The sequence below is a fragment of the Leopardus geoffroyi genome, chromosome A1, assembly GCF_018350155.1.
Source record: "Leopardus geoffroyi isolate Oge1 chromosome A1, O.geoffroyi_Oge1_pat1.0, whole genome shotgun sequence".
NCBI classification, from domain to species: domain Eukaryota; kingdom Metazoa; phylum Chordata; class Mammalia; order Carnivora; family Felidae; genus Leopardus; species Leopardus geoffroyi.
The window spans coordinates 170,919,045-170,931,502 of record NC_059326.1 but is presented as its reverse complement, the minus strand read 5'-3'; the positions used below and the strand labels follow the sequence as shown (position 1 = coordinate 170,931,502).

Below are 12,458 nucleotides of genomic sequence, written 5' to 3'. Positions count from 1 at the left end.
CTAGCTTTGAGAAGAATGCTGGTGCAATTTTGATTGGGATTGCATTGAATGTGTAGATAGCTTTGGGTAGTATTGACATTTTGACAATATTTATTCTTCCAATCCATGAGCACGGAATGTTTTTCCATTTCTTTATATCTTCTTCAAGTTCCTTCATCAGCTTTCTATAGTTTTCAGCATACAGATCTTTTACATCTTTGGTTAGGTTTATTCCTAGATATTTTATGCTTCTTGGTGCAATTGTGAATGGGATCAGTTTCTTTATTCGTCTTCCTGTTGCTTCATTGTTAGTGTATAAGAATGCAACTGATTTCTGTACATTGATTTTGTATCCTGCAACTTTGCTGAATTCATGTATCAGTTCTAGCAGACTTTTGGTGGAGTCTGTTGGGTTTTCCATGTATAATATCATGTCACCTGCAAAAAGTGAAAGCTTAACTTCATCTTTGCCAATTTTGATGCCTTTGATTTCCTTTTGTTGTCTGATTGCTGATGCTAGAACTTCCAACACTATGTTAAACGACAGCGGTGAGAGTGGACATCCCTGTCGTGTTCCTGATCTCAGGGAGAAAGCTCTCAGGTTTTCCCCATTGAGGATGATATTAGCTGTGGGCTTTTCATAAATGGCTTATATGATCTTTAAGTATGTTCCTGCTATCCCGACTTTCTCGAGGGTTTTTATTAAGAAAGGATGCTGAATTTTGTCACATGCTTTTTCTGCATTGATTGACAGGATTATATGGTTCTTATCTTTCCTTTTATTAATGTGATGTATCACATTGATTGATTTGCGAATGTTGAACCAGCCCTGCATCCCAGGAATGAATCCCACTTGATCATGGTGAATAATTCTTTTTATATGCTGTTGAATTCGATTTGCTAGTATCTTATTGAGAATTGTTGCACCCATATTCATCAGGGATATTGGCCTGTAGTTCTCTTTTTTCCTGGGTCTCTGTCTGGTTTAGGAATCAAAGTAATGCTGGCTTCATAGAATGAGTCTGGAAGTTTTCCTTCCCTTTCTATGTTTTGGAACAGCTTGAGAAGGATAGGTATTATCTCTGCTTTAAACGTCTGGTAGAACTCCCCTGGGAAGCCATCTGGTCCTGGGCTCTTATTTGTTGGGAGATTTTTGATGACTGATTAAATTTCTTCACTGGTTATGGGTCTGTTCAAGTTTTCTATTTCCTCCTGATTGAGTTTTGGAAGTGTGTGGGTGTTTAGGAATTTGTCCATTTCTTCCAGGTTGTCCAGTTTGTTGGCATATAATTTTTCATAGTATTCCCTGATAATTCCTTGTATCTCTGAGGGATTGGTTGTAATAATTCCATTTTCATTCATGATTTTATCTATTTGGGTCATCTCCCTTTTCTTTTTGAGAAGCCTGGCTAGAGGTTTATCAATTTTGTTTATTTTTTCAAAAAACCAACTCTTGGTTTTGTTGATCTGCTCTACAGTTTTTTTAGATTCTATATTGTTTATTTCTGGTCTGATCTTTATTATTTCTCTTCTTCTGCTGGATTTAGGCTGTCTTTGCTGTTTTGCTTCTATTTCCTTTAGGTGTGCTGTTAGATTTTGTATTTGGGATTTTTCTTGTTTCTTGAAATAGGCCTGGATTGCAATGTATTTTCCTTTCAGGACTAAGGTAGTACTTTTCAAAGTACTTTTAAAAGTACCAAAAAAGGATGGAAACACAAAACTCAGTTTTGGTTTTATATTTCTTTCAGTTTGACAGCAATGATTCAGGTACACAATTCTCAAACCATGTGAAGTGTGGGGCAGAACACTGTATACCCTGGAGACCCCGAGCTATCCATTTAATCCTAAAACAAGTGATCATCTATCGGTTATAAAACTGACTAATTAGATATTTAAGAAGTTGATGACTTTGTACTCTCTCAAATAATGAAAACAAAAAATACTCTTATAAACATTAGTATTTTAAATCTCATCAGTTACATCTTGGGGTTGAATTCCTTATGAGGGTATGCTTTGAATAGGGGAATACCTGGACATTCTTAGAAGCTTTAGATCCTTAACTGTTCTTTCTAAGATAATTAAGACTTTCAAATATGCTCATAAATATTGTTCAAGGATGCTAAAAACTTCCTTTAAAAAAAAAAGGATATGATACTGACAAAAAAGATTTTAAATGACCCCAAAAGCAATATAATCATCTGGGGCTGGGGTCATAAAGAAAGAGAGAGTAGAAGTCTTTTTTTAAAAAAAATTTTTAAAGTTTATTTATTTCAAGGCAGAGAGTGCAAGTGGGGAAGGGCAGAAAGAGAAGACAGAGAATCCCAAGCAGGCTCTGCACTGTCAGCACAGAGGAGGCCAATGTGGGGCTCGAACCAACAAAACTGTGAGATCCTGACCTGACCCGAAACCAAGATGCTTAACCGACTGAGCTACCCAGATGCCCCATAGAGAGTAGAAATCTTAATGATTTAAGGTTTGAAAAAAATTCCATTGTTGGTGTTGCTCCAGGGCAGTGTTTGTGTCTCTGGATTTGGCTCCCTTGCTGAAGAAACATCTTAACATGAGTTAACCCCAGAGCTTCGCTTTTCCGAAGAGACCAAATGCTTCCAGAAATCGGAAGCTAAAGTGTGTCAGCTCAGTTCTTCTCAACATCTTTTTCTTTAGAGTGATGTGCTCATCTTCCATGTACTCCCATTAAGTCTCTTCCAGGCCAAGTGGCTCCGTGTTTAAAAGTCCCATGCATGAGTAATTGGGTAGACACGCACAACATTCCATGATAATGGTCCTAGCATTGTTCCCCCTCTGATACCTTCCAGGACTGTCAGGTTCAGAGAAGGCAGTGGAAAGGGGCCCGTGATTCATGGGCTGGGCTGATCTCTGACTTTGTGCTGCCTGGCTGGTCTGGTCCTGTCCCTGACTGTCTGACCATTATTCAACCCTGTGATGTATCCCCAGCTGTCTACAGCTGCTGGTGCCCTCACCAAGTCAGGTGTTCAGTGGTGCCAGCAGCTGGTAATGGCAGTGGTGCATGGGTTACTTCACCCTTGCTGTAGACACCATGCTCCCATGGAGTACTTAAGAAAGCATCAAAAGAATAGGACAAGGGAGAAACAGCTTGGAGACGGATAAACTTACACTGAACATTTACCCTAAAGAAACTCTTCTAAACTAAAAGAGAGTCTTAAATGAGAAAAAACTAAGATATCTTGGACTGGAAATTTTAAGTACCTTTACCCCACATATCCAGGGGCACCAGTCTCAGGAAAAATTTTAATTGTCATAGAAATAGAGGATATTTCAATTTTTTTTTTTTTTTTGCAGGTATAAATGTGGTAGGTAAATTCTGACACTCATCCACATTTCCCTTTATGAAAATGTCACAATTTAAAAGGTGAGGATGGTAATCTTGGATCTGCTTTATCAATGAAAAAAAATCATTCACAGTGTATAGTACTTTATTATGTATGCCCCACCTTTCCACAGGGTTGATCACAACACTCAAATGTGTCCTGGTGTTATTATGGAAAAAATAAGTCCAGACTATTCTGATCCCAAAGTCTCAGAAAAAAAAAAAAAAATTCTCCCAATGACAACTTGGTATTTTGTGGTAGGGGTGGGAGGAGGCACTGTAGATATAACAATCCATTTGATACATTTTTCAGATTTCTGGGGTAGAGATAAATATGAATATATCCTTGCAGCAGAGAAGAAACTAGAATTCCATACACACAGCCACAGCCCGGGTCACTGCATTCCATCTACCATTAAGACAAAGAGCAAAGAGATTCACACCAAGCAAGGTATGTGGTCTGTATATTACACACTCTCCAGTGATTCTTCTTTCATTTGTTACTGAATATTGTGTGCTGAGACTCATCAAACTAAGCTTTTAACAGCATTTGGAAAATAAATATGTTGCCTGTGTTCTCTGCACATAGGGAGTATTATTTGCCTTTGTTTCACAGTATGACTTAGAAATGCACGCAGTTTCTCTGTGTCTGTGTCAACAAAGGCTTTTTCATCCTTTATCAGATTAGCAACGTCCAGTTTCAGTCTCAGATCTGGACCATGATCATTCCTACCATTTTTTGGTCCTTTTTTGGTCTTTCTTCTATCAGGATCTAGCTGGTATAAATAGAAAGGACCAAAATTTGGGACTCAAAAGCCCTGGGTTCAAGTTCTATATGCTATTGTGTACTTTGGACACATCTCTTTTCTAAAACTTCCATAAGTAAGATAACTCCCATGGGGTACTTTGTGTTAACATGTGAAAGGGGCCAAATACATTTAATAATTAAATGTGGGCACCATTCTTATTGGCATTATGCTCCTTTACTGTTAAAACTACTGAAGTGGCATATGTTGATTTGAGAATTCTTACTTTAAAAAAAAGCAGTTGAAAGCTAATTCAATACTGAAAATTATTTGAATCCCTTCTAAGTAATATCCTCTGCACAAAGTCATTCACTCCTTCTTTTTTAGCAGATTAATGGTTTTGGAGTTCTATGACTTGATCCTTTTTTTTTTTTTTTTTTTGCCTTCTTTCTCACCTCTCTTTTTATATTGTCTAGTTGGCTTTGACCATCATTCAATGTGGTACTATAAATATAAAAATCAAAATTTATTGAAATGTTTTTCCCTGTTAACACTAATATTATAGCTTCTCCCCTTCTTTGCAAGCTACAAATCCCAAGTTTGTTCTGAGGCTGGTAGGCTGTGTTCCTGCTGGCCCTCTGAGTTCTCTGTGGCCCATCGGGCACCAGTCCCCAGCTCCGATCTTCTGACCTTGGCTTCTGTCAACTTCCCTGCTCCCAGTACCTTTCCTGTGGTTACAAGGCCTTTCCGATTCAGCTCTCTGAGAAGTTTCTAGTCTCTTTCTTCTACCATGGAATGGCAACATAAGCTCTTCCTGTAAGATTTCCTCTGTTGCGGCTAGTTACGCATCTCTTTTTTCTGCTTCATAGACTGCACGTAAAGGAAGAAGATCACTTCAGATCCAGCTGCCCACTACTTATAAAAGTACTAGAGGCTTAAATGTGATAGCCTGAGTGGATGGCGTCACTGCAAAGTGTGTTTTCTTTCAGGCAACAGCACACGGGGACGTGCCTATATTCTCAGTCTCTCCTTCTCTCTCACCTCCCACCACCCTTTGCAGCTCCTTGTCTGAATTATGGTGTTTATTTTTTAAAAGGCAACAAAATACCCTGAAGAGAGCTCAATATAATGAGAGAACTGATGAGCAAGCTGAATTGAGACAGATTCTCACAGCGTTTCTATCAAAAAAGAAAACATATCACACTTCAACAACTAATTCTCTGCAAGAATGTTCAGATTTCAAAGTGAATCTCTGAATGGGAAAGCACACAAACCAGGCCAAGGTTTTAACATTCCACCCCACTACCTCTTTTCTCTTGTAGACGTTTACCTGTCACAAACTGGATAGAAATATCCCTGTTCCTATTCCAGGAAACCTGGCTTAATAGTTCCTATGAAAATCAATAGGTTTCAACTGACAGAATGCTTAAAGAAGTTTCACTTCACTTGACACAGCTTGTTATCCGCAAGTTACTTTCGTTAATGTGTTTGGAGACCTCAATTGGGCCCAAAAAGTCTATTTGAGCTAGTGATTTATTATTTTCCTCTCCGCCACTGACCAAAGGTGACCTTGCTTCACTTTTAGAGGATATTCATGAGTGGTTAAAAGTGGCTATGGCAGCATTTAAGAGATGCATGTGTTTAACTCAGATTGACCCAGACATCTCTCTCACGTACATCATAACAAATGGAATATGAATGGCCCATGGTCAGTTTTATGTGTTCCCCAAGGCCAGGTAGAAAGAGACAAGAACAGGTAATCTTCAGTTTATCCAGTGGCATAAATGGTATTAACTCTATTTTAGAATGGAGGAACACAGAAATCTCCTGCAATGAAGATGTCCTGAAGATTCACCTACCAAGAATTGGGGAGGAGGCCTGTGTATATTTTACAGTTTAATCTAGAGCAACCTTTCAAATTCTCCCGCAACATATTTATATACTCCAATAGTTAACTCATAAGAATATAAGGAAAAATGAATAGACATTAAAAACTAACTCACAGAATGATTAGCAAATCACAATGTGTGGTTCTTCAACTAAATGAGAAGACAGTAACAGGCCTCTTTCTTCTTTTCACACTTACAAAAATTTTTTAAAAGATAAAGGCATTCTCTAGTAAATTAAATTATTGAACAAAAACCTTTACAGAAATTTATAGGTAACTTTACATTACAATAACTAAAATATGACAAAACTCAGACCTGGAACAGCTTCTTCATTGTAGATCTAGTCACACTGCTCCAATGGTAAGAACCAGGATAGAGCCCTAAGATTGAAAGCATTCTAAATCTAGCAATCACAAACATCCTAGACTTGTTTAAGTAGGTCATAGGATCAGAAATATTTATTTAGTGTCATGTTAAATTTGATTGATAATGGTAGTAACATATATACCCCTTTTCAGCAGAAATTTTAAAAACACTCCAAAAACAATATAATTAATCTTATTCATACAGTATTGCACAGGATGTCTGGTACTGCTTAGTGCTCAGTTTTAAATGAAACTGATGAGAACATTAGAATTGGATAGAATGAAGTGGTACCATCATAATATAAAATATCTGTGTGGACTCATTATAATTAATAATAAGAATAATGTTCCCATTTATTACAAGTTTCCTGGGTGTTGAGAAATATTTTACACAAATTCTCATTTTAATCTTCACTAGAAAACACCGTGAGTTAGATGTTCTTAAAGCCATTTTACAGATGAAGAAACTAAGATTGAGAGATTTATATAATTTGTTGTAAAGCCACACAAGCAGTAATTGGCAGAAGTGATCTTGAACTCCATCCGTCTGGCTCCAGAGCCCATAATAACAACCCGCAGCTGCCGAGCCATTCTTAAGGAAAGTCAGAATACTTACGCATTCTGAACTGACATGCTGAGATTGGCTCTCAAAGTCATAAATTCTGAATTTATAGGCTGAGATTAATTCTTAGACTCAGTACTGGGTATTTCACAAAAGGGCATGGATTTTACAGCAAGATGAATGCAATCTCTACTAAGAGCTGAGCCACACAGTTGGAAATCTCACCTGAATTCTAGAATTCAAATATTTGTCCCTAAAATTCCAGGGACACTATAAATGATTGGGGAGCACAATTTTCTTAAATCTTAATCAGCTCTTGAATATAAGCCATATTGATAGGGCTGAAGTGCCACTATTTAGATATACCCTCAGGGATGTACTCCTAAGGAAGAAAGGTAAAGCATGTGACTCTCTCCTGAAATAGTAACTACATTATCACTATGCCATTCTTCAAAAGTTGTGATTCCTTTCAACTCAGCAAAATTCAGTCCAAACTGAAGGTTCCATCTGCTTAATCTGTTCAAATTTTGACACTTTTTTGAATCTATTTTTCTCATTTTATGTAGTTTTAAGTTCAGCATATTCAAAAGTCATGTAATATCAGTAAAAAGGTTCTACCTTGTAAATCACTGGTTGTCCCAATAGCTGTATCTACCAGAATCCTTTAATGCCCCAAAGTTGTTAATCTGAGGAAGTAGCTTAGTAAATCTTTCTTCTCTACTTCAATTTCTTCTAAATATCACAAAAAAATGGAGATGATGAAGGGCTCAGGCATGAAGGAAAAAAAGTCTTGTTTCCTTCACCATTGACTCATGTTTTACAAAGTTCACAGTAAAAATCCCATTGCTATCTGCAAATCAATTAGTTCTTACATGCAAGGTAATGAAGTACTTATGGGCAATAAGATATGGCACTGCCTGCGAACCTGTAACTGTTTCAAAATAAAAAATTTACAAAACAGGCTACCTTTTTCTTAAGAGGTAAGTATGGATGCCACTCCTAGAGATTTGATGACTACTTCAGTACAAGGACCATAATTCTAAGTGGAAAAAAAATTAAACAAATGCATGACCACAAAAGCCTTTTAATTCATTTCCCTCTCTTGTTTCCTCTTACTGTCCCCAAAGCTTTATCATTATAATGACAGAATGAGATGAATGGATATTGTTTCTGGAAATGTCCAGGTACAAAGTTGATTTGACTATAATTTCTGTTTTCTGGCACTTCAGTACATCTACAATAGAGACAGTCACTGATGTTTATCATAACAATTAGAAACTGCGTGATTTAGAAATGCTTTTTGAATGGCCAGAAGAAATGCTAAGGTATGAAAAATAGGATCTCAATGTTGAAGTATGTTTTAACCCAAATTTTTGGTATGACAATTTTCATATATACTAAAATGCTGAAGTACCAGCATGAAATACTGTCCTAAATTCAGTAATTGTTGATTTTTCCATATTTTCTTTCCCCTTATGTACACACACATACTCACACATACTTTTTTATTGTTTAACTATTTGAAAGTAAATTGCAGACATTATTACCTTGGTTGATACGTGTTTTTTTAAATTTTTTAATGTTTGTATTTATTTGAGAGAGAGAGAAAGATAGGACACAAGTGGGGGAGGGGCAGAGATAGAGGGAGATACAGAATCTGAAGCAGGCTCCAGGCTCTGAGCTGTCAGCACAGAGCCCTATGTGGGGCTTGAACTCATGAGCTGCGAGATCATGACCTGAGCTGAAATTGGACACTCAACTGACTGAGCCACCCAGGCACCTCGATATGTATTTTAATGTATACTATTCTAAGAAATGTAGTTATCTATATATAAAGTGCATGGTATTATATCCATATATAAAATATATGGTAATTAAAAATATTTTTATTATATGTTTATTTCCCATAAAGATATTTTATTTGTTAAAATACCCAATGGCCTAAACACAACAATTCATTTTAGGTTTATTATCAGTATTAAGTCTGACCTGTACCTGACCACCAAAGAGATATGGATTTCTCCAGAAGGGCTGGTGTTTTAGTCTGTCTTCCTATAGGTAAATTAGAGTTGTTGTCTATCACTCAGACATGTGAGTGCCTAATGGATTCTCAGTGATGAATTGGGAGTGAGTCTCGTATTGCCAATGTAAACTAAATCCTCCCCCAAATATTAAGCTGCGAGAAAAGTACATAATATTGCCATAAAATAAATTTGGGTCCTGAAAAAGTATTTAAACAGATCCTGGGAGAGAGGATAATTGTCATCAAATAATTAACTGTAAAAGAGATGGGAAATCTTTCTTGGACTTAAAAATGTTCATATGTGAATTTAATCACCTATAACCTGGGTAAGTTTTCTTAGGTTTATTAAACTTTCTTGAATGTGATAATAAGTTTCACTCATCTTCAGATAAAATATTGAATGGCATATTTTGAAATTCACCTTAGAAGTGTTCTCTTATAGATCATATAATGGGCACAAATATGCCCCCCCCCCAAAAAAAGACATGTTGAAGTCCTAACCACCAGCATTTCTGAAAGTGACTTGATTTGGAAAGTGGGTTGTTGTAGATGTAAGTAGTTAATGTAGGATGATGTCATAGTGGAGCAGGGCCAACTTCTAATCCAGTAGGGATGGTGTCATTGTAAGAGGACAATTTGAACACAGACAATGCACAGAGGGAAGATGAGATGGCACATAGGGGGAAGATGGCCATGTACTAATGGAGACAGAGATTAAAGTGACACATCTGCAAGTCAGGCTTCTGTCACCAGAAGCAAGGAGAGAGGCATGGAACAGGTTCTCCCTCAGTGCCCTCACCAAGAGTCAACCCTGCCAAAACCTTGACTTCAGACTTCTGGCCTCCAAACTCTAAGAGAACAAATTTCCATTCTTTTAAGCCTTCCAGTTTAGGGCAGTTTATTACACCACACCCAGGAAATTCTCACAGCTGGCTGATAATAGATGACAGATAAGCAGACAGACAATCTTTCAGACCTTTTAGGTTTATGTCCAGTCATAAAATGAGGACCTGAGGAACTTACAAGTGAAGCAGTATAGTGGTCCCAAAGTTATTAGTTGAACCACATAAAATTACCATTAAAAAAATTTTTTTTTAATTTTAGAGGGGGTAGGGGCAAAGGGGTGGGAAGAAAGAGAGAAAGAGAGAGAGAGAGAGAGAGAGAGAGAGAGAGAGAGAGAACCTTAAGCAGGATCCACACTCAGAGCTGAGCCCAACACGGGGCTCAATCCTACGACCCTGGGATCATGACCGGAACCAAAATCAACAGTTGGATGCTCAACCAACTGAGCCCCGCAAGTGCCTTAAAATTACCATTTTTGTAGGTAAAAAAATGATTTATGAGAGGCAGTTTCATGTGGCTCAATCTAATAAATAGATTACATAAATAATTCAAGTTTTCTAAAGCCCCCTTTTCTTTTTTCTTTTGTTTTAATGTTTATTTATTTTTGAGAGAGAGAGAGAGAGAGAGAGAGAACACACTAACAGGTGAGTGGCAGAGAGAGAGGGAGACACCAAAGCAGGCTCTGGGCTCTGAGCTATCAGCACAGAGTCTGATGCAGGGCTTGAACTCACGAACCGTGAGATCATGACCTAAGCCAAAGTCAGACACTTCACTGACTGAGCCACCCAGGCGCCCCTAAAGCCCCCTTTGCCCTGAAAGAGATCTTTAACTGAATTCACTAGTAAAATACTTTATTTTCCCTGCATTGCTTTTCTTCTCTAAATAGATTCTTAGGCTTCATTCATTTATTTCATTTAGATAAGGAAGTTGTATCTTCATGACCTATATGAAATTAAACACTGGAGGCAATTGCTTTCTGAGATTTTGCCTGCTATTTCTCTTGTTTACACATCTCTGTGAACAGTTTATTCTAGGAGACAATGCTGGAGATTCCACCCAATTGATGTTCAAAACTTGGATTTCCCCAGGGGATTTTCTCTTATTCCATTTGGCACAGCAGTAACTGTGTTTGACAACATCTGCCTTCTAGCACCGCTCTGCAGCTCAATCTGACACTTGGTTCCCGTCCACATTTTCTTCCTGCCTGTCTTCTAGGGAAGATGTTTCCACAACAGAGGTGGAGAAGAGAAGACAGCAAGGGCAAACCAGAGCTTTAGTTTCCCAATGAATGAGTCACAAACTCACCAAATGTCTTCGCCTGTCCCTTATTCCAATTCATTCAAAGATTTTTTACATAATCCAATATTTTCTAAACCAGCCCTCTGTCTTTTGGGATTCTGAGCACTCTGATGTCAGTTTTGAGTGTTTCTTTTCCTAGACATTCATACAGCGAATCCTTTTCAGAGTTTCCTCAACTACGAAAGTAAAATAACCACTTACAAATTTTACTGACAATTTTTTTAACCAGCAGGAAAGAAGATAGCCAAGTCCAGAAACATCTCTTGTGTGACCACTGCTAGAACATGCCAACTTATTTTCATAGAAAGCAGATATTTAATAGGAAGTTCATTTCATAAAATTTTAATAATCCTAATTCAAATAAATGTTATGACTCTAAGAAACTGATTTAAGAGAAAACACCAAAACGTACCAATCAGAAGATTCCTCTACATTCTGGAATACCTTAAATCATTGCCTTCACCAGGTAGGAAATCCAGAATATAGGGTTTATAGCAGCAACTGCCATTTAAATTATTAAATTATTTTTCAATTAGACTCTTTGTTATTTTGCTGTGACTTTAAATTCTAACAGATTATTTCAAAATGTCATTCTACTTCTCAATAGAAAAAAATCTCATGCCATTATTCTCTTCTTCATTATATGAGATTCTAAAATTTCCCTGTGCCAGACAATATACATAAACAGCTGGTGATATTAAGCTGACTTTAAAAAAAAATCCCTTGGCCTAAAAGAGGTATTACTTGACTACAAAATTTATATTTCTTTCCTCAGCATACTTTACAGCTGGGTTTTCAGAAGTATATAAATTTCACATATGTGTTCACATAGAATTTGAGAAAGGAAGAATGTGTGTTTTTGTGGTTTTGTAAGGGGAAATTCCCTAGGGACAGAGAGTGCCAGTAGGGCATTAAAGTGACAAATACTCCCCGGGGTGCAGAAACTACCATAAGGTAGTGTTAGATGCTGCCATTTGTATCATGAACTCTCACCTGCTACATTTCATACTCATTAGAGATGAGCCTAAGTACCTTTGCCCCCTCAGCTCATCTACAAGTATATGGCAAGAAGAAGCAATAAGAAAACACAATCCTTCCTCCTTCTTCAAATAGAGACTTCTTAAATGAGCAGGCTCAGTCCCTGAAACGATAACATTAGTCTGGTTGCACTCTACCAAAACAAACCCAACATTTGAAAATCAACTTAGAAGCTGATGACTCCTTTCACAAATACTTCTATTTGTATTTCACTTAGGTATTTTTAAACAGCAAGATTTTCTAGTATATAAAACTGTGATTGGAGATTTTATATACATATAAAATACACACACACACACACACACACACACACACACACACACGCATGCACGCACACAGATATATCTGAAAATTTGACTGGTATA

At 37.2% G+C, this 12,458-nt stretch overlaps 1 protein-coding gene across 2 annotated transcripts in view; it reads right to left on the bottom strand.

Annotated features, from left to right (window-relative positions):
* CAMK4 (calcium/calmodulin dependent protein kinase IV) overlaps window positions 1-12,458 on the bottom strand; it is a 220,892-nt gene that overhangs the window by 105,146 nt on the left and 103,288 nt on the right. The window lies entirely within an intron of this gene.